This window comes from Rattus norvegicus, chromosome 7 (genome assembly GCF_021556685.1).
Source record: "Rattus norvegicus strain SHRSP/BbbUtx chromosome 7, alternate assembly SHRSP_T2T, whole genome shotgun sequence".
In the NCBI taxonomy this organism is placed as follows: domain Eukaryota; kingdom Metazoa; phylum Chordata; class Mammalia; order Rodentia; family Muridae; genus Rattus; species Rattus norvegicus.
The window spans coordinates 25,026,980-25,047,983 of NC_141540.1; the positions used below are offsets into that span (position 1 = coordinate 25,026,980).

A 21,004-nucleotide genomic window follows, 5' to 3' on the forward strand; every position below is an offset into this window, starting at 1 on the left:
CCATTCTCACTGGTGTGAGGTGAAATCTCAGGGTTGTTTTGATTTGCATATCCCTTATGACTAAAGATGTTGAACATTTCTTTAGGTGTTTCTCAGCCATTCAGCATTCCTCGGCTGTGAATTCTTTGGTTCGCTCTGAACCCCATTTTTAATAGGGTTATTTGTCTCCCTGTGGTTTAACTTCTTGAGTTCTTTGTATATTTTGGATATAAGGCCTCTATCTGTTGTAGGATTGGTAAAGATCTTTTCCCAATATGTTGGTTGCCTTTTTGTCCTAACCACAGTGTCGTTTGCCTTACAGAAGCTTTGTAGTTTTAGGAGATCCCATTTGTCGATTATTGATCTTACAGCATAAGCCATTGATGTTGTGTTCAGGAAATTTTCTCCAGTGCCCATGTGTTCGAGATTCTTCCCTACTTTTTCGTCTATAAGTTTGAGTGTATCTGGTTTGATGTGGAGGTCCTTGAACCACTTTGAGTTAAGCTTTGTACAGGACAATAATGATGGGTCGATCTGCATTCTTCTACATGCTGACCTCCCGTTGAACCAGCACCATTTGCTGAAAATGCTATCTTTTTTCCATTGGATGGTTTTGGATCCTTGGTCAAAAATCAAGTGATCATAGGTATGTGGGTTCATTTCTGGGTCTTCAAGTTTTTCCACTGGTCTATCTGCCTGTGTCTCTCCCAATGCCATACAGTTTATATTACTACTGCGGGGTAAAGCTCCTTGAGTTCAGGGATAGTGACTCCCTGAAGTCCTTTTATTGCTGAGGACAGTTTTAGCTATCCTGGGTTTTTTGCTATTCCAGATGAATTAGCAAATTGTTCTGTCTTACTCTATGAAGATTAGGATTGGGATTTTGATGTGGGTTGCATTGAATCTGTAAATCACTTTTGGTAAAATGGCCAATTTTACTATATTAATCCTGATAAATCCATGAGCATGGGAGATCTTTCCATCTTCTGAGGTCTTCTTCAATTTCTTTCTTCAGAGTCTTGAAGTTCTTATTGTACAGATCTTTTACTTGCTTGGTTAAAGTCACACCGAGGTACTTTATATTATTTGGGTCTATTATGAAGGGTGTCAGTTCCCTAATTTCTTTCTCGGCTTGTTTCTCTTTTGTGTAGAGGAAGGTTATTGATTTATTTGAGTTAATTTTATACATAGCCACTTTAATGAAGGTATTTATCAGGTTTAGTAGTTCTCTGGTGGAACTTTTGGGACCACTTAAATATACTATCATATCATCTGCAGATAGTGATATTTCAACTTCTTCCTTTCCAATCTGTATCCATTTAATCTCCTTTCGCTGTCTAAATACTCTGGCTAGGACTTCGAGAACTATATTGAATAAGTAGGGAGAGAGTGGGCAGCCTTGTCTAGTCCCTTATTTTAGTGGGATTGCTTCAATTTTCTCTTCATTTAGTTTAATGTTACTACTGGTTTGCTATATATGGCTTTTACTATGTTCCGGTATGGGCCTTGAATTCCTGTTCTTTCCACTACTTTTACCATGAAGCGGTGTTGAATTTTGTCAAATGCTCTCTAAGCATCTAATGAAATGATCATGTGGTTTGGATCTTTGGGATTGTTTATATATTGGATTACATTGATGGTTTTTCTGTATATTAACTTTGCATATCTGGGAATGAAGTCAACATGATCATGATGGATGATTGTTTTGATGTGTTCTTGCATTTTGTTTGCAAGCATTTTATTGAGTATCTTTGCATTGATATTCATAAGGGAAATTGGTCTAAAGTTCTCTTTTGTTGTTGGGTCTTTGTGTGGTTTAGGTATAAGAGTAATTGAGTCTTCATAGAAGGAATTCGTAGCGCTCCATCTGTTTCAATTTTGGGAAATAATTTAGATAGTATTGGTATAGGTCTTCTATGAAGGTCTGATAGTATTCTGCACTGAATCCATCTGGACCTGGATCCTTTTGGGTTGGGAGAATTTTAATGACTCCTACTATTTCTTTAGGAATTACAGGGTTGTTTAAGTGATTTATTTGTTCCTTATTTAACTTTGGTATCTGATATCTATCTAGGAAATTGTCCATTTTCTCCAGATTTTCAAGTTTTGATGAATATAGGCTTTTGCAGTAGGATCTGATGATTTTTTGAATTTCCTCTGACTCTGTTGTAATGTCTCCCTTTTCATTTCTGATTTTGTTAATTTGGACACACTTTCTGTGTCCTTTGCTTAGTCTAGTTAAGGTTTTATCTATCTTGTTGATTTTCTCAAAGAACCAGCTTTTATTTCTGTTGATTCTTTGTATAGTCCCTTTTGTTTCTACTTGGTTGTTTTTAGCCCTGGATTTGATTATTTCCTGCCTTCTACTGTTCCTGAGTGTATTTTCTTCTTTTTGTTCTAGAGCTTTTAGGTGTGCTGTCAAGCTGCTGATATATGCTCTCTCCTGTTTCTTTCTGCAGGCACTCAGAGCTATGAGTTTTCCTCTTAGCACAGCTTTCATTGTGTCCCATAAGTTTGGGTATGTTGTACCTTCATTTTCATTAAATTCTAAGAAGCCTTTAATTTCTTTCTTTATTTTTCCTTGATCAGGTTATCACTGAGTAGAGCATTGTTCAACTTCCATGTATATGTGGGCATTCTTTCCATATTGTTATTGAAGACCAGCTTTAGTCCGTGGTGTTCTGATAGGATGCATGGGATTATTTCTACCTCTCTGTAACTGTTGAGGCCTGTTTTTTCCCAATTATATGATCAATTTTGGGGAAAGTAGCATGAGGTGGTGAGAAGAAGGTATATCCTTCTGTTTTAGGATAGAAGGTTTTACAAATATCTGTTATATTTTTCATGACTTCTCTTTGTCTGTCTATGTCTCTGTTTAATTTCTGTTTCCATGATCTGTCTATTGATGAGAGTGGAGTATTAAATTCTCCTACTATTATTGTGTGAGGGGGAATGTGTGCTTTGAAATTTAGTAAGCTTTCTTTTATGTATGTAGGTACCCTTGTATATGGAAACTACATATTTAGAGTTCATCTTGGAGGATTTTTCCTTTGATGAATATGAAGTGTCCTTTCTTATCTTACTTGATGAGTTTTGGTTGAAATTCTGTTTTATTCAATATTAGAATGGCTACTCCAGCTTGCTTTTTTTGTTGTTGTTGTTTTATTATTTGAGAATTTCTTATTTACATTTCGATTGTTATTCCCTTTCCTGGTATCTGGGCGAACATCCCCCTAACTCCTCCACCTCCCCTTCTATATGAGTGTTCCCCTCCCCTTCCTCCCCCAATTACTGCCCTCCCTGCAACAATCACATTCACTGGGGGTTCAGTCTTAGCAGGACCAGGGGCTTCCCCTTTCACTGGTGCTCTTACTAGGCTATTCATTGCTACCTATGAGGTTCGAGCCCAGGGTCAGTCAATGTATAGTCTTTGAATAGTGGCTTAGTCCCTGGGAGCTGTGGTTGGTTGGCATTGTCGTTCATATGGGGTCTCGAGCCCCTTCGAGCTCTTCCAGTTCTTTCTCTGATTCCTTCAACGGGGGTCCTATTCTCAGTTCAGTGGTTTGCTGCTGGCATTCGCCTATGTATTTGCTGTATTCTGGCTGTGTCTCTCAGGAGAGATCTGCATCCGGTTCCTGTTGGCCCGAACTTCGTTGCTTCATCCATCTTGTCTGAATGGGTGGCTGTATATGTATGGGCCACATGTTGGGCAGGCTCTGGATGGGTGTTCCTTCTGCCTCTGTTTTAAACTTTGCCTCCCTATTCCCTGTCATGGGTATTCTTGTTCCCCTTTTAAAGAAGGAGTGAAGCATTTGCATTTTGATCATCAGTCTTGAGTTTCATGTGTTCTGTGCATGTAGGGCAATTCAAGCATTTGGGCTAATAGCCACTTATCAATGAGTCCATACCATGTATGTTTTTCTGTGATTGGGTTACCTCTCTCAGTATGATATTTTCCAGATCCATCCATTTGCATATGAATTTCATAAAGTCATTGTTTTTGACAGCTGCGTAGAATTCCCTTGTGTAGATGTACCACATTTTCTGTATCCATTCCCCTGTTGAAGGGCATCTGGGTTCTTTTCATCTTCTGGCTATTATAAATAAAGCTGCTATGAACATAGTGGAGCATGTGTCTTTGTTATATGTTGGGGCATCTTTTGGGTATATGCCCAAGAGAGGTATAGCTGGGTCCTCAGGTATTTCAATGTCCAAATTTCTGAGGAACCTCCAGAATGATTTCCAGAATGGTTGTACCAGTCTTCAATCCGACCAACAGTGGAGGAGTGTTCCTCTTTCTCCACATCCTCACCAGCTTTTGCTCTCACCTGAGTGTTTTATCTTAGCCAACCTCACTAGTGTGAGGTGAAATCTCAGGGTTGTTTTGATTTGCATTTCCCTTATGACTAAAGATGTTGAACATTTCTTTAGGTGTTTCTCAGCCATTCGGCATTCCTCAGCTAATTCTTTGTTTAGATCTGAACCCCATTTTTTAATAGGGTTATTTGTCTCCCTGCAGTCTACCTTCTTGAGTTCTTTGTATATTTTGGATATAAGGCCTCTATCTGTTGTAGGATTGGTAAAGATCTTTTCCCAATATGTTGGTTGCCGTTTTGTCCTAACCACAGTGTCCTTTGCCTTACAGAAGCTTTGCAGTTTTATGAGTTCCCATTTTTTGATTCTTGATCTTAGAGCATAAGCCATTGGTGTTTTGTTCAGGAAATATTCTCCAGTGCCCACGTGTTCGACATGCTTCCCCACTTATTCTTCTATTAATTTGAGTGTATCTAGTTTGATGTGGAGGTCCTTGATCCACTTGGACTTAAGCTTTGTACAGGGTGATAAGCATGGATTGATCTGCATTCTTCTACATGTTGACTTCCAGTTGAACCAGCACCATTTGCTGAAAATGCTATCTCTTTTCCATTGGATGGTTTTGGCTCCTTTGTCAAAAATCAAGTGGCCATAGGTGTGTGGGTTCATTTCTGTGTCTTTGTATAGTAACATTTTTCTGAGAGAAATAAGGTGGTATAAAAGTGCAACGGAGCGAATAACCAACCAATGTGGAAAAATCACAGGTAAAAATGGCCAACAAAATACCCTTTATCCATAGGGGTAATAAAAATCCGTGTAATATTACATGTGAGATGAATTTGATTTTAGCAAGTAGAGGTCAGGAGCTGCTTTCTCTGCCCATATAATTATCATGTTTTCTATAATCCTTTCCTACCTAGATTTCATTTTATAAGACTTTGACTACTTAATATTGGCAGTTAACAATTTTAAAAGTTTTTGTAAAATCCCAGCATGGGGTGTCCTCCTTTCTTTGACCATTTATATTCCTGAATGAAAAACACACACAGCCTTTAATTTTAAATATTCCTTAGATAGCACAATAGTTGGACAGCTTCTTACTTCCATATGGTTTAAATCTAATTTTCTACCAGTAACTCCAAGTTATTACTTACTTATTTCTATATTACTTCTCGGATGCTGTTAATTTCATCAAGGCTGTCTTTTTGGCCATGTTCTCTTAGGATCCAGAACATGGCCACTCTCCTTTCTCATCTCCTGCATGTTCTTCTGTATCCAATAAAAGTTTCTTCCTCGCTCTCATTCTGCTTTGTGTATGAAGCCCACAAAAAGTAAATCCTGCCTATATCTCTTATCTCAAGTTATTTGTGGCTGGCAACTTTATTTACCAGTCTTGATTAACTGAGGATAGGGTTCCTCAATATTTTACCGGAGGGCTCTCTCATCTTTGGAGCAAATGATTTTGAGGGACCAATATTAGCATTAGAATACAAAAAGCTTTAGGCTACCCCATTACAGTTAATGATAATGGAAGTTGTTTTTATGAAGCTTTGAGGCTTTTAAGTCTACATATGGATATAGACCACGGTGACCTAGTTATAAATATTTTTTACATATCTACTCTGGGTGAAACATGGGAAGATTATCCATCGAGGCATGAAATGATGAGCTTCATTTGATGAACACTAAGGAAAAGTTATTACTAATTGTTCATCCCACATTACCAATTTTCTGTCATGACCTGACAAAGGAGATTTCACTGGATAATTGTAAATAGAAGTAATAGCAGAAATGTGTAACTCCAGCAGGAAAGTATGTTAGTGTTTCTTGATATGGTTGAGTATAATTTAACTGTGTTTACATCAGATTAAAAAATTATGGTAATCAATGTAATGAACATTACAATCTTAAAGGTATAAACAATGATTATATACAGAGAATGTTGCCAACACAAAGAAATATTTCAGAAACATATACAACAATTTGATAGGATAGAAGAAAAAGGGATACGAATCATTGAATATATGATCAAACTAGCAATCTCTACAGGAAAAGTATTGAAATATTTAGTACATAAAATAAGAAATTTTCCCAAATGTGTGTGTGTGTGTGTGTGTGTGTGTGTGTGTGTGTGTGTGTGTGTGCGCAAGCACTGAATGAACCCATCAAAAACAGAAAACAGAAACAGATGAAGATGTATTTTAACATGGGGCTTGTAGTCCAGTATAACAAGAAGCAAATCTTGGCAGCTTTGGCCATATTGTTTTGGATTTAAAATCAAAGATAGAAGATATGGGTTAGGGAATTATTCTGCAAGACTAAGAAAAGCTGCTGAAATAAGAAATGTTTCAGAGTGTTCCTGAATGAAGCCCAAGAGAGGCCATTGTGTGAATGATATTATGTAATCTCCCATAATATCTAAGGTAAATTGCTGAGACCAATTGTGTATCAGTGGATTCCTTGCATGGAGTCCTAGAAAGAGCACTGCATGAAGCTATCAAGGTGAAACCTGTAGCCTGGGAAACAGTCCTTCTGTTCTCCATCTGCACCCAAAGCCAGGACTGTTCCACAGCCATCAGACACAAAACCTGCCTTCAGAGGGCTAATCTGCCAAAAGCACTCGCCCTCCTAAGCCCTTAGCCCACTTTCTCTACATTGATTGTCCACAGAGAGAAAACTCAGGAACTTATGTGTAGGGAGCTGCGACCTGCCACACCTCAAAGATGGTGCTGGTTTCTGCCTTCCACCCTCCCGACAGTGAGTGCTCCTTGTAGTAAACAAGTCCTTATTTGGCTATGCCTGCCTGGCCTGCTAGGTTCTGCATAGTGACAGCCTGTCTGCATGACCCACGTCGCACATTGGGGTTGGTTGGCGTTGGGTACTTAAGCTGATGTAGGGCGTTCCCCGGGGTAGAAGATTGTATCAAGGTTCCTAATAAACTGCTTGAAGAAGATCTCCTCTGGTCGTGTCTTCCTTGCTGGTCGAGGTTGGGCGCTATAAGTGGTGGCCTGTACGGAGACATCCTGAGATCAGAACTTCTTGCAGTCAGGGCAACACTGGTAAGTTCCCAAGGTAAGGTGGGACCATAAAGACTGCGGAAAATAAGCAGCCATAAAGTCTCAGGGTAGTGAGAAAGTTCTCGGTAGCAGTGAACCGAAAGTAAAGTTCGCGGCAGCAGCGAACCGAAAGTAGCAAGATGCGCAGTGAATTTAGCCATAGCAGCATAGAAAGTTTTTGTCATGTCGACCTCACAGTCTCATCCAATTTTTCTGGCTCTTCAAAAGCTGTTCGAGCAAAAGAAGCTAAAAATAAAAAGGAGCTCCATAGAGAGATTTTTGAGCGAATGTGATGCCATTGCACCTTGGTTCGCAGTCTCTGGTAATCTTACTGTGGCAAGTTGGGAAAAATTAGGGAAAGACCTTGACTTTGCCTGGAAACAAAGGACCCTGAAACATGGGGTCTGTCCAGTGTGGCACTTAGTGCGTAGCTGCCTTGAGGATCAGAAATGTTGTCAGGCAGCTATAGAGAAGGGGCAAGCTGCCCTAGAAATGCTTCAAGAGGAGATATCAGAAATGCAGGGAAGCACAAAGGAGACAGACTCAGAAAAGGAGGAGGAAGCAGACAAAACAGATTCAGAAGAAGAGTTACAAGAGTTAATAGATCAAATGTGGAAACAGTCACTAAGTAATAGACAGAAGAAAAGGAAAAAGCCTAAAATGGTGGAGGAACCTCTTGGGCAGTTCCCCTTGGCTCCTCCTCCCTGCAATGTTGTAGAGGGAAGAAGTAGAGTTTCCGGTAGTACATTCTGCCCTGAAGTGTGGAGAGTAGTTCGTACTGAGCTGCATTTAGCCTATCCTGTCTATGTGGATGCTAATCAACAAAGATATCAGGAGCCTCTTGATTTCAAGGTGAGTAAAGCCTTGGCTGAGTCAGTGAGAACATATGGTATCACTGCCTCCTTTACTATTGCTCAGATAGAGGCTCGGCACAGATTTTTGCATGACTCCTAATGATTGGACCAACCTGGCGTGAGCATGCCTCAGCCCAGGGCAGTATCTAGATTGGAGAGCTTTTCTAATTGAATATGCCAATGAACAGGCTGCTGCCAATTTAGCGGCAGGAGGTGGGCAGGCAGCCTGGGACAGAGACATGTTGTTAGGGCAAGGACGTTTTGCTAATCAGCAGACAGGTTTCCCTGGGGAAGTTTATGCACAGATAAATGAAATTGCAACAAAGGCATGGAAGTCTTTGCCTAATAAAGGAGAAGTGAGCAGAAATCTTACTAAGATCCTCTAGGGTCCCATACAGGGGCCCCCAAACATTTTTACAGATGTATCCACTGCCTGTGGAGCCTATATGGTTGACCATCAAGAGCCAATTTTGTGTCAATAGCAACCCGGCTCTCCACAAGTAATTGAACTCAAGATTGTGCTGGAAGTGTTTTAAAAATTGTTCTTTTGCCTTTAATTTGCAATCTGATTCATCATATGTTGTTAATGCAGTTAAGCTATTAGAAGTGGCTGGCCCTATTAAAATTAACAGTACAGTATGCCAGCTATTGAGGGAACTTCAGGAATAGATCTGGGGAAGAGATCACAAGTTTTTTGTCCAGCATGTCAGAGCTCATACAGGCTGGCCTGGTCCTCTAAGTGAGGGAAATGATCTTGTGGATTGATGTACCCAGATGGAGTGTATCTTCTTAGGCTCATCATTGGATCAGGCCCTACAGTTTCATCAACAGTTTCATGTGCCTACAAAAACTTTACAACAAAAGTTTCATTTGTCTCGAGCTGATGCTAGACAAATAGTTTTGGACTGCCCACAGTATGTGACTTTTCATCATCCCCCTAGTGTGGGGGTTAATCCCAGGGGCTTACTGCCTTTAAAGGTATGGCAAATGGATATGACTCACATATCAGGATTTGGGAATCTAAAATACATTCATGTTTCTGTGGATACCTGCTCAGGTGTCATTCATGCTACCCCTATGAGTGGGGAAAAGGCACGCAATGTTATTGGACACTGCTAGAAGCTTGGGCTGCTTGGGGAAAGCCTCAACACTTAAAGACTGATAATGGTCCAGCATACACTGCCCACTCTTTCAAATCCTTTTGCAAACAGATGGATGTGCAATTGAGCCATGGCCTGCCATATAATCCCCAAGGTCAAGGTATTGTTGAGCGAGCACATCGTACTTTGAAGGAATGCATAATTAAACAAAAAGGGGGAATAGGCCATGGCAGAACTCCCAAGGAACAGATATCCTTAGCCCTTTTTACTCTTAATTTTTTGATTATGGATGATGATGGCCTTTCTGCCACTGACCGACATCAGTGTCAGGCGGGCACGTTGAAAGGTTATGTGAAGTGGAAAGATGTGCTCACTGGCTTATGGCATGGGTCAGATTCTGTGCTGGCGTGGGTGAGAGGGTCTGTTTGTGTGCTTCCCCAGGACCAGCAAGATCCATTGTGGGTCCCCGAGAGATTGACCAGGAGTTGCAACAAGAATGAAGATCCTGCTGTTGCTGACACTTCTCAGTGTGACCCAAGTGCTGGTCCAAAGGGAGCCCCGGTGGGGGATACTATTGGTGTTCCTGAGACCCATGCCGATACGCCATGACGTTTAAGCCCACTCCTGTATGTGTTTATCCTCCTTTTGTGTTTATTGTTGGTAATGCTAGTCAGGAATTTGGAGAGGTCTTGTCATGCTCTAATGATACCTGTTTTTATACACAATGCTGGGATGCAGAAAAGTTTGCTATCGCTGTGGTTGCTCGCATGCCCAGATGGGTTCCAGTTCCTGTGGATGCCTCCCATGCTATAACTCTATTTAGACAAAAAGGGGATTTTGGCATCACCGCTGCTAGAATAACAGCTATATCCCTTGCTGGAGTAGGAGCAACGACTGCTACCATAGCTATGAGTCATTCCATGCAGACAGCCCATAGGTTGACTAATTTGTCTTCCAATGTGGCACATACTCTTGATGTGCAAGCCAGCATTAATGCTCAACTTAAAGGTGGCCTGATGGTGGTTAATCAAAGAATTGACCTGGTACAAAAGCAAATTGACACACTGTGGCAGCTTGCACAGCTAGGTTGCCAGTGGAGATACTCTGGCCTATGTGTGACCAGTATTCAGTATGAAAATTTTACATGTGCAGCTAATCTGTCTAAACAGTTGTCAAGTTATCTTCTGAGTAATTGGACTGGAGAATTCGATTTCTTAATGGATCAGCTACGTGTAGCCATTGTGACCGTGAACTCCACACATGTGGATGCTGGACTGGCTACGGGATTGTCATCTTGGATTGCTGCTGCTATGAATCATCTGAGGGAGTGAGCGGGTATGGGAGCCCTAGCTGGACTCTTGCTGCTGGTCTCCCTAGTGAGCCTGTGGTTTCTCTGTAGAATGAGGTTTGTCCAGAGGCGGCATGCGGCTATGGTGGTACAGGCATTTGCAGCCATTGAGGCAGGACAGTCCCCTCAAGCCTGGCTTACGGTCATTCAGAAGACCTAGTTGCACCTCGTGAGTGACCCTGCCTAGTGACGGACAACTTCCCTTCTACCTAAGGCATGGAACCTTGTGGGCGACAAGGTGTCCTAAGACGGGTTTAATGCAGGGATGATCCTAAGACGGGGGGGGGGGGTCGCCACGCTCAGTGGTGCCTTTGCCTGCTTGATTAATTAAACAAAAAGGGGGAACTGTAGGGAGCTTTGACGTGCCATACCTCAAAGATGACACTGGTTTCCGCCTTCCACCCTCCCGGTGAGCGCTCCTTGTAGTAAACAAGTCCTTATTTGGCTATGCCTGCTTGGCCTGCTAGGTTCCGCATAGTGACAGCCTGTCTGCATAACCCACGTCGCACACTGGGGTTGGTTGGCATTGGGTACTTAAGCTGATGTAGGGCATTCCCCAGGGTAGAAGATTGTATCAAGATTCCTGAATAAACTGCTTGAAGATCTCCTCTGGTCATGTCTTCCTTGCTGGTCGAGGTTGGGTGCAACACTTATGGGGTGTGGGAGTCACAGAGTGGTATAGGACAGGACCCCTGCAGTCTCCATCTGTACCAAGCTGGCATTTTCCAACAGCCTTTGGACAAAAAACCTGCCCACAGAGAACTGTTGTGCAAGGAGCACACTCCATTTTATGCTGTTAGCCCATAAGAGAGACCCCCATTTCTCCCCACTGACTATCCAAGGAAAAACACTCCAGGGGCACATGAGATGCAGGAACAATAGGGTGGCCTAGGACAAGATCATTCCAGTCTCCCTCTGTACCTAGAGCAGGGGGTGTCTGACAGCTGTTAGTTGTAAAACCTGAGGGCAGAGAGCTGGTCTTCCAGGAATGCACTCACTCCAAAGATCACAGGCTCCCAGGAGGAAGATGAAGAAGAGGAAGAGGAAGTGGAGAAAGAAGAAAGAAGAAGTGGAGGAAGAAGAGAACAAAGTATGATGCATGGAACTAGGAAACAATTTACTTTTGAGTGAGTAAAGCCTGATGGCAGGAGACTGTGCTAATCTCAGAACTATTGGTTGGAAGAGTATTATTTTGGAAGACCACATGAATGTGGATATAATTAATCAATGCTAAAAGTTAGGTATTAAAGAAATAGTACAGAGGAGGTTTCCAGTGATGTTCTGTAGTCTATTAATGAGATTCATTGGCAGTGTTAGGAAAAATATGTTGAATATTGGGAAAATGTACATGGATTGCCTAATAAGCCTGAGATATACATAGTATCTGCTGTAGATTTTTGTAATATAGCATAGCAGACAGTAAAGATGTGTTTTCAATGACTGAGATTGAATTACTTAACAGTTGAACATAGAGTAGAACATGTTTATAAGTTTTAACAGCGTCCAAAAAAAACTTTCGTGGGCTGCAAATGCTTAACAATATATACATTATTTAATTATGTCTTATTTGTAATAATTTAGACAGATTCTGCCTGTCAAATGTTTATAACTGAACTCAACTTACATGGGTCTTAAAGAGATTTTTGAAGAATAAGCTTGTTTGTGTTAGGTTCACTGACTGAAGAAGGATCTTTTATGTATCAGCATGTGCATTTAAATAAAAAGCTCCATCTAGCACTGTTGAACACTGCAATACATGCTCTCAGAGTGAGAGAAACTAGAGTGTCTTACAATTTGTATACATAATTTGAATCTGTTTAAACCTATCTTTAATTTTGCAGGAATTTAGTGCATAAATCCTCCCATTAACTAATGTCAAACTATGATTCTTTTTAGGAGGGATATTGTAAGATTTTATTTTGTAATATTATCATGAGTGTTGTGGTTACCTGCTGAGGTTCTAAGACCACATTGCTGTCCAAAATGAAAATGAAAAATTTCCTCTTGACTTTTGTTGTCTTTTGTGTAAGAATAGTGGATGTGTTAATGGCTTGTGAGTAACCTATATTTTTTGCTTTTTAATCTATCACTTTTTTTTCAATTTGAGAGAATGTACTTGGCATGAACAGGTCCTCCTGTCATAAGATATTCATTGGGACAATATGAATTTTAGTGTAAGTTAGGCTCGTTTAACAAAGTGGAAAAGGTCTTTATAATGTTTTAAAGTCCTTTTTAGAGGATAACTGAGATAAAGTAGCTGTGGAAGGCACTGTTGGAAGATAAATGTGCTGTTCATGCATCTATCGTGATGGGTATGGACAATTTTCCATAGTCATTTAATATTTAGAAGGACAATTTTGTCAACCTTGAAAATAATTCATATCTCATGTTGATTTTGAGGCATAACAAGACAAACTTCAGAGAAAATTAAAACAAGGAAACATATAACAAAATAACTACTAATATATCTAATATATTTTGCATGCCATTTAAAATTCTGTCAAACAAGCAGAAAATCTCCCAGGAAGAAATAGTTCTCTTTCTCACATACTTCCCTTGAAAGATTTAGGGTCTGAATTTAATTCCCAAATCATACTGTAGGAGTCAGAGGATTTAGAAGACACCTTGTGACTGTAGCCCATTTATTCATCAATTCACATGAGCTCACAAACACTGAAACCTTAACCATGAGGACTGCAAGGGACTGTAACAGATCCTCTCATACAAATTGTGGCTGTTAACTTTCTTATTTATGTGACAACTCTACCTGTCTGATACTTTTATGTTTCCCTAAGGAGGAAAATGATGAATTTTAATGGTTTAAGGCTTTGCTGCTGTTGGTGTTGTGTTTTAAAAGGTTGCAAATGTTTGAAACATATTATGTTGTGAAGTAATACAATTGTTTTATTTAATCATAATGCTTGATTTTTTTGAGACATTAAGACTTTGACTATGATTGAAAGAGCACAAATCACAGCTTATGTTTGAAGCATTTGTTTTGTTTCATCCTGAAATGCTTATTTTGAGGACTTGCTATTTACACAGGGGAGTAAATGGAATATTATAGGTTAGGCATGAACTAAATTAGGACAAAATCTTAGAAGATATTACAGAAAATTGACATTAAGCCATAGCCACTGTTCTATTTTGGACATGTGACAATGATTACCTGTCTGTCATCATTAAGCTCACCACAACACTTAGAGACCTGAACAATTCTGAGACACAGTATAAATATGCAAGCTAGATGTTCTTTGGAGGCGTTGATCTCCAGGATACAAGGCTCTTCATCTGGATCCTAAATGATCAACATGAAACTGATTATTCTCTACTCACTTGTGGGATTCTTCGTCATTTGCAACGTAAGCACCAAAATACAAGAGTATTTTCATTTTCCAAATCCTGGTTATACTTGTTTCAGTGATTAATGATTTCACTACAAGATTCTTTTGTGTGGGAACTCAACCAAATTGACTTTTGTGCAAGGATTACACTGAATTCATATATATATATATATCCAGTATCCCTTGCAATATACATTTTATTTCCTACGGGTGAAATAAATGTGAAAAGTGATGGTGAAAATGATGATGTCAACCTTGGAAATGTAACCTTCAATTTGTATGCATCTGCAAAGGACATATCTAGAATTAATGAAACTGGAAGAAATATGCTTAATGATTTAATGTCTGGGGACAAAATTGCCATCTTCATGCAAAGGATACCAGGTAATCTACCTAATTTCAGTTACTGAGATGATCAACAAACTAATAATAAATCATTTAAAATGGAGAAATCACACATTTGCTATTGAAGAGAAAAGACTGGGTCTTTTAGGTTTGTTTATTTTACTGAATAACATTTAATTTTGTATTACAATTTTAGACTATGAATTGTTGAGAAATATAAGTTGAAGTGAAATTTCATCTGGATATCGAGATTTGAAAATCGTTTTTAACAAGTTCCTTAGTATACAATTATTTAGGTAGATTAATAAAGGTTTATTAGCTTAGGTGAATTAATTTTTAGTAAGCAATTTGAGTTTAAGTTTATTGAGAAATCTTCAGTTGACAATTTTTTTATTGTAGATGGTATGACATGGACAAAGAGGGCAAGGAGAAACATGTTTAAAAAATGGAGTCTTACATTTCACAGAAATGGGAAAGTAGGATATGGTGTCATTAGTGAAGATGCCAGTGGATTGGGTTGTCATCCCATTCAATGAGTGCTCGGGGATCATAGTCTAAGTATTTAAGATATTTTATTTCTTTGCTATATATTAATGTTATATTATGTATCATATATTAACATTTCCAATGAGGAAAGAATAGTGGAACATAGGATATCATGGGATTTCTGGTTCAAGTCATCTGTTGAAAGTAGTCCATTATCAGTAGTAAGAAATTATACTTTGGAATAGTGTGTACAGGTTGAACTGAAAATAGTTATTATCCCCTAGCAGTTTCTTCTTCTTCTTCTTCTTCTTCTTCTTCTTCTTCTTCTTCTTCTTCTTCTTCTTCTTCTTCTTCTTCTTCTTCTTCTTCTTTTTCTTCTTCTTATTATTATTATCATTATGATTAATACAGTAAGTGCTATAAAGCAACTTAATACTTTCATTGGAGAATAAAGTAAGGTGTCATAGATTGGACAGGGTCATTCAGGACAACTTTGTTCTTGAAATATTTATGATATTCTGAGTCCATATGTCTCTGTTATTATTTCATTAAAGTAGAGGATTCTATGTTAGATTGTATAATTAGTAGAAAATAGAGATGAATACATGGGAAATTTGTAATCAACATTCCTATTACTGGGAGCAGAGTTAAGAAGAGTAAATATTCCATTGTTTCCCACTGGAGGATATTTTCTCAGTAAAAAAGAAATTCCATTTCAATTTATAGTGTTTTCCATATGGTGTGGGTTCTAGGGAAATTATTTATGTGATCTTCATTCCAAGTTTGTCTTCCAGAAGAGAAAACTTTCTAACTTGTCATATGATAGTAAAATTCTATTATTTCTAGTACACCACCTAAACTAGTTTTCATGAAAAAAGAATGTCAAATAGGGTAATTTGCAAGGCTAGATACACAGCAGGAAAACCTGGAAAGGAAAGATAGTGAGGACAATGGGATTGAATAAACCATATTTGCTCATGATAAATTTGTTTCATTCTGGTTTGCCTTAAAAATATTTACATTGCAGAAACACATAATAAAAAATGAGGAAAAAAACCTCTTGAGTTTCAAGATTCATGGCTTTGGTTACAGTAATTTCACCTAACATTTTTCATCATGAAATTTATTAAAGATAACTTGTGGTGACATATAGTATTTTGAGAATAGAATTATACAAAATACAGGAACATTTTAAAGATGTAATTTGGTGGAATGCATTTGTTGAATGTATTTTTGAACAAGATACAATATAAGTAGCAGCAACATGATTTATGTGACTATGATATTCAGCTCAACAGAACACTTTATGAAGTATCAAAGAAATTTCAAACTTTCATTATAACATAAACTTGTATTTTCACATTTTTATATTTTTATCAATGGCAAAGAAATTAGTAAATTTGTTTTGTAGTGATTATGTTCTCTGTACATATAGTTCTCCATCAGAGTGATGTACAATTCCTTGGTGGGAATGGACTGCTGGGCTCAGGTGTTCCCTCTGAAAACTGAAAGATCAGTCTGGGGATTTTGATCAACAAGGTCTAGTAGTGGTTGAATGTTTGGTAATGGAGTAAGCTTTAGTGCATCTCTTTGAAAAAGTGGACACTGTGGCATTGGACATGGCAGCAGTGGCTCATGAATATAACCCTGCTTTCTACTCCAAAGAACAATTTTGCTTCTTCATATTTTTTAATAATATTTTCATTTTTCACATCTAGAAGGACACTTTGAATTTTGTTTTAGAGGAATGATAGTTAAAGAAAGCACATTCCACATGCTTTCACAGAATTTGATTCTAATCAGTTTTATTATATTAAATCTAGCAAACAAAAATTATCCTTAAAATTGAATCTAAACTTTCGATGTTTTATGTTGTCATAGTCTGCTTTTCTATATAAAAGTCATAGAGAACAAGTTTTCAAAAACTATAGTCTCACAGATATATTTTATATTCTACAGGTGAACTTCTATCAGGGGATGGCTGGGAACCATTCAACATAGTAATTCCTATGAATAATTTTGGGTAAGTATAAACTCACACATACTGGCACAGCATATAATCAGATTACTCGTGCCTAAGGCAATTGGTTTACTATTTTGATAGCAAATGTGAATACATATTCTGTTATTAATTCAGACTGTAACTCAAATAGATAACTGTTTTCAAAGAAAGGAAAAGAGTTTATTGCAATATAATCTGCTGCCCATGCAAACAGCACTGAAGAAAAGAACTACACAAAATGACATGACAAACAAAAAAAGAAATGAAGTTTTGCTCGTAATGTTTTGACTGTGTTTTTTTCTAACTTTATAGATATTTTCCTTATAAATACTGAGTCACAGTTGAAGTGTTTCTACAAAACTTCTGAATGTTAGGCTATGTAAACCTTTGTGTCTACATGTATTTCTTATTTTTTCCTTCAGTCACAGGTTTTCAAGTTTGTCCTTTTTTTTTTCCTATTCCATATGATTGTTTTGTTTTATCTTACTTTACTTTATTATTAGTATTAAGAATTATTTAGATACCCATCAATTTCCTAAGAAGATATGAACAAAGTACAAAAATTTAGGATTGGGGGAAATCTCAGAATTCAAGAAGTTTTTTTGAAAGGGAAACCATAATCAGAATTCTATTGCATTATATCATATCATATCATATCATATCATATCACATCATATCACATCATATCACTACATCTTATGTATACATATTCATATTATATGCATGATTTATGCACATAGATATATACATACACATGCATACACATATATATGAATACACATGTTTTGAATTTGATTTCTTTGACCCAAGTAATAAGGAATAGTTTGCTCGGTCAAAAGGAATTCAGTGCTGAAACTGGATCCCTACTTCAGTGGTGTAATCTTGACAAATCACACATTCTACTTACAGGTGTCTTTCAGAAGAAATTTGTATCAATGTGAGAAAAATTATTTGCTTCATTTTGCGATATAGGGTATTAAAATATATTTCTTTAGAGAGATTCTTATTCAAATCAGTTTTGTGGCAATGGCTGTGATATTGGAAATTTTGCCAGAAATGGAGAACATAATCTTAGGTCACTTAGTCTAAAGCTTGCAATCATCTACTGAAGATCACTGTATACAGAAAAAGCAGTTCTGCATAAGTACACACAAAAAGAAATGCTTAGTATTATAGTTTTGTAATTGTGGATACAAGATTTGCCTGAAAAAAAAGCTTGATGACTTCTGGTGTTTCCAAATTAAGGAACTATCATTGGTAGTTATAGTAGTTATGCCTAGCATACTATCTAAATTAATTTTAATTTGCCTTTAATAGACTTCTGGTACTCACAAGAAAAATGCTCTGTCTTTTCCAGGTAGTTCGGGTTTATGAGAAGACTAACATATTTGATGATACAGAAAGCTCTAATGAGAAATAAAATTATGGAGACATTGGGATACTATTGATTTAAATATGATCATCCTAAAATACATTTGAGTACAACTATTAAAATCATTAACATTTTTAGTCTTTCTTAGGAATCATGTCAAAATCATGAAATCTTAGCAGTGTGTTTAGATATGATCAATAAAGCATTTTAGCCTTATAAAGAGCCATGGTTCATATTATTTTAATATTTTTGATGTGTATTTCCTTGTCTGTCTTCATGAAATGGTAGAGTTAGTAGAAATAGGTAGCCTAGTGACTCTCATACTTTACTTAAGCTTATTATTCTTGATAGAGACTTGATGGGCTAAGTGCTCCTCTGCAGTTCTGTTGTCAGTAGTAAAAATATACCAAAATTTAGTATCCATACTGAAAGGAACAATAGACAACTGTGTAATGGAGAGTTTACATCCATAGTAGTTGCTGAGAGTTGACTCACTTTTGCAATGATAACATTGTTGAAATTCAATACAAACTGTTGAAAATATAACTATATGTCCCTTGCTAAGAGAGTTCTTGCAATATCAAGAGTATTCAGAAAAGTAGTCATGATCTGTGCTTACTTTTTATGCCTGCTTGACAAAAGCCAGAGATATTTGAGAAGAGAGAACTTTGATACCGGAAATTACCTGGAAAAACAAGCTATAAAGAGGTCCATATGTTTTTCTTTTATATTGGTGATTGATGTGTGATCTGAAGGAACTCATCATCATGTGGTTTCTGATAACTCTTGTATACTTGTCTTGGGTTGTATAAGAGATCAGGATAAGTAAATCTATAGAAGCAATCCAGTGAAAAACAATTCTTCATATATAATGTCCTATATTCATTTTCCTATCTAGTTTGTGTTCTTGTCTTTGCTTTCATCAAAGAAATGTCACTCCAGTTTTATATAAAAATATAGACCCACTATTCTCCAAGTTGCTTTTGTACATGGTGTTTATCACAGTAATAATGAAACTAATTAAAAAGAGATACATTTTTTTGAAGAGGATATTTGTACCAATATCTAGTAGCCCAAATCAAATAAAATATTCACTAGATATGGCAATGTTTAATGATGGCTCACTAACACTTGTCAATGATGATGATTTCATTTTTCATTTTAATATTTTTATAGTCCAGACATTATCCCCAAAACCTTCTACCATCTGACCGTTATTCATTCCATTCCTCCTCACCCCTTTCCAAGAGGCTGTCCTCATCACACCACCCCATCCCAGAAGACCTCCTAACTTACTGAGGCGTTAAGTCTCTCAAGAGTTTGGTACTTCTCTCACTGAGGTAGGTCAGGCAGTCCTTTGCTGTATTTGTGTCAGGGGCCTAATATCAGCTGCTGTATGCTCCATGGGTGGTACCCTAGTGTCTGGGAGATCTCCAGGTCAGTCGAGACTGCTGGTCTTCCCATGGGACTACCCTCTTCTGCAGCTTCTTTAGCTTTTCCCCAATCCAACTACAGGGGTCTCTGTCTTCCATCTACTGGTTGGGTGTTAATTCTTGCATCTGATACTTTCAGCTGCTTGCTAGGCACCTGTGTGCAAGCACAGGATATAGCATCAGTAAACTTGCCAGGACCCAATGCCTCCCCTTTAGCTAGATCCCAATTAAACAGTTTCTCTCTTCTCCAATTTTGTATCTGCAGTTCCTTCAGACAGGAACAATTCTGGGTCATACCTTTTGACTGTAGGATATCAAACCCATCCCTCCATTTGATGTCCTGTCCCTCCACTGGAGATGGACTCTATAAGTTCCCTCACCCTACTGTAGAACAAGTCATCCAAGGTCGCTCCATTTGAGTCCTAAGTGTCTCTCACATCCAGGTCTCTGGTACCTTCTTTTTTTTTCTTTTCCTCCATCTTTATTAACTTGGGTATTTCTTATTTACATTTCAATTGTTATTCCTTTTCCCGGTTTCCTGGCCAACATTCCCCTAGCCCTTCCCCCTTCCCTTCTTTATGGGTGTTGCCCTCCCCATCCTCCCCCCATTACCGCCCTCCCCCGAACAATCATGTTCACTGGGGTTTCAGTCTTGACAGGACCATGGGCTTCCCCTCTACTGGTGTTCTTACTAGGCTATTCATTGCTACCCATGCAGTTGGAGACCAGGGTCAGTCCAAGTATAGTCTTTCGGTAGTGGCTTAGTCCCTGGAAGCCCTGGTTGATTGACATTGTTATTCATATGGGGTCTCCAGTCCCTTCAAGCTCTTTCAGCCCTTTTTCTTATTCCTTCAACGGGGGTCCCATTCTCAGTTCAGTGGTTTGCTGCTGGCATTCGCCTATGTATTTGCCGTATTCTGGCTGTGTCTCTCAGGAGAGATCTACATCCTCATAAAATGCATATATTTGTAGAGCAAAAGACACTGTCAATAGGTCAAAAGAGCAAACAACAGATTTGGGAAAGATCTTTACCTACCCTCCATCCTACAGAGGACTAATATCCAAAACATACAAAGAACTCAAGAAGTTAGAGCTCAGAGAACCAAATTACTCTATTAAAAATGGGGTACTGACCTAAAAAAAGAATTGTCAACTGAAGAATACTAAATGGCTGGGAAGCCCCTAAGGATATGTTCAACAATCTTCATTATCAGGAAAATGAAAATCAAAACAACCCTGGGATTCTTCCTCAAACCAGTCAGAATGGCTAAGATAAAAACTCAGGTGCCAGCAGTTTTGGAAAAGATAGGGAGAACAAGGAACAGTCCTCCATTGTTGTTGGGATTGCAAATGGTTTAAACAGTATGGAAA

The 21,004-nt window shown here is 38.2% G+C and overlaps 1 long non-coding RNA gene across 1 annotated transcript; it reads left to right on the plus strand.

The window, feature by feature from the left end:
* The first annotated feature begins 7,188 nt into the window (after positions 1-7,188).
* LOC148004555 (uncharacterized) lies at positions 7,189-18,420 on the plus strand. Its single transcript, XR_015626105.1, has 3 exons — positions 7,189-7,352; positions 16,786-16,849; positions 18,186-18,420. It is a non-coding gene; the product is annotated as an uncharacterized LOC148004555 (long non-coding RNA).
* The last annotated feature ends 2,584 nt before the right edge of the window (positions 18,421-21,004 follow it).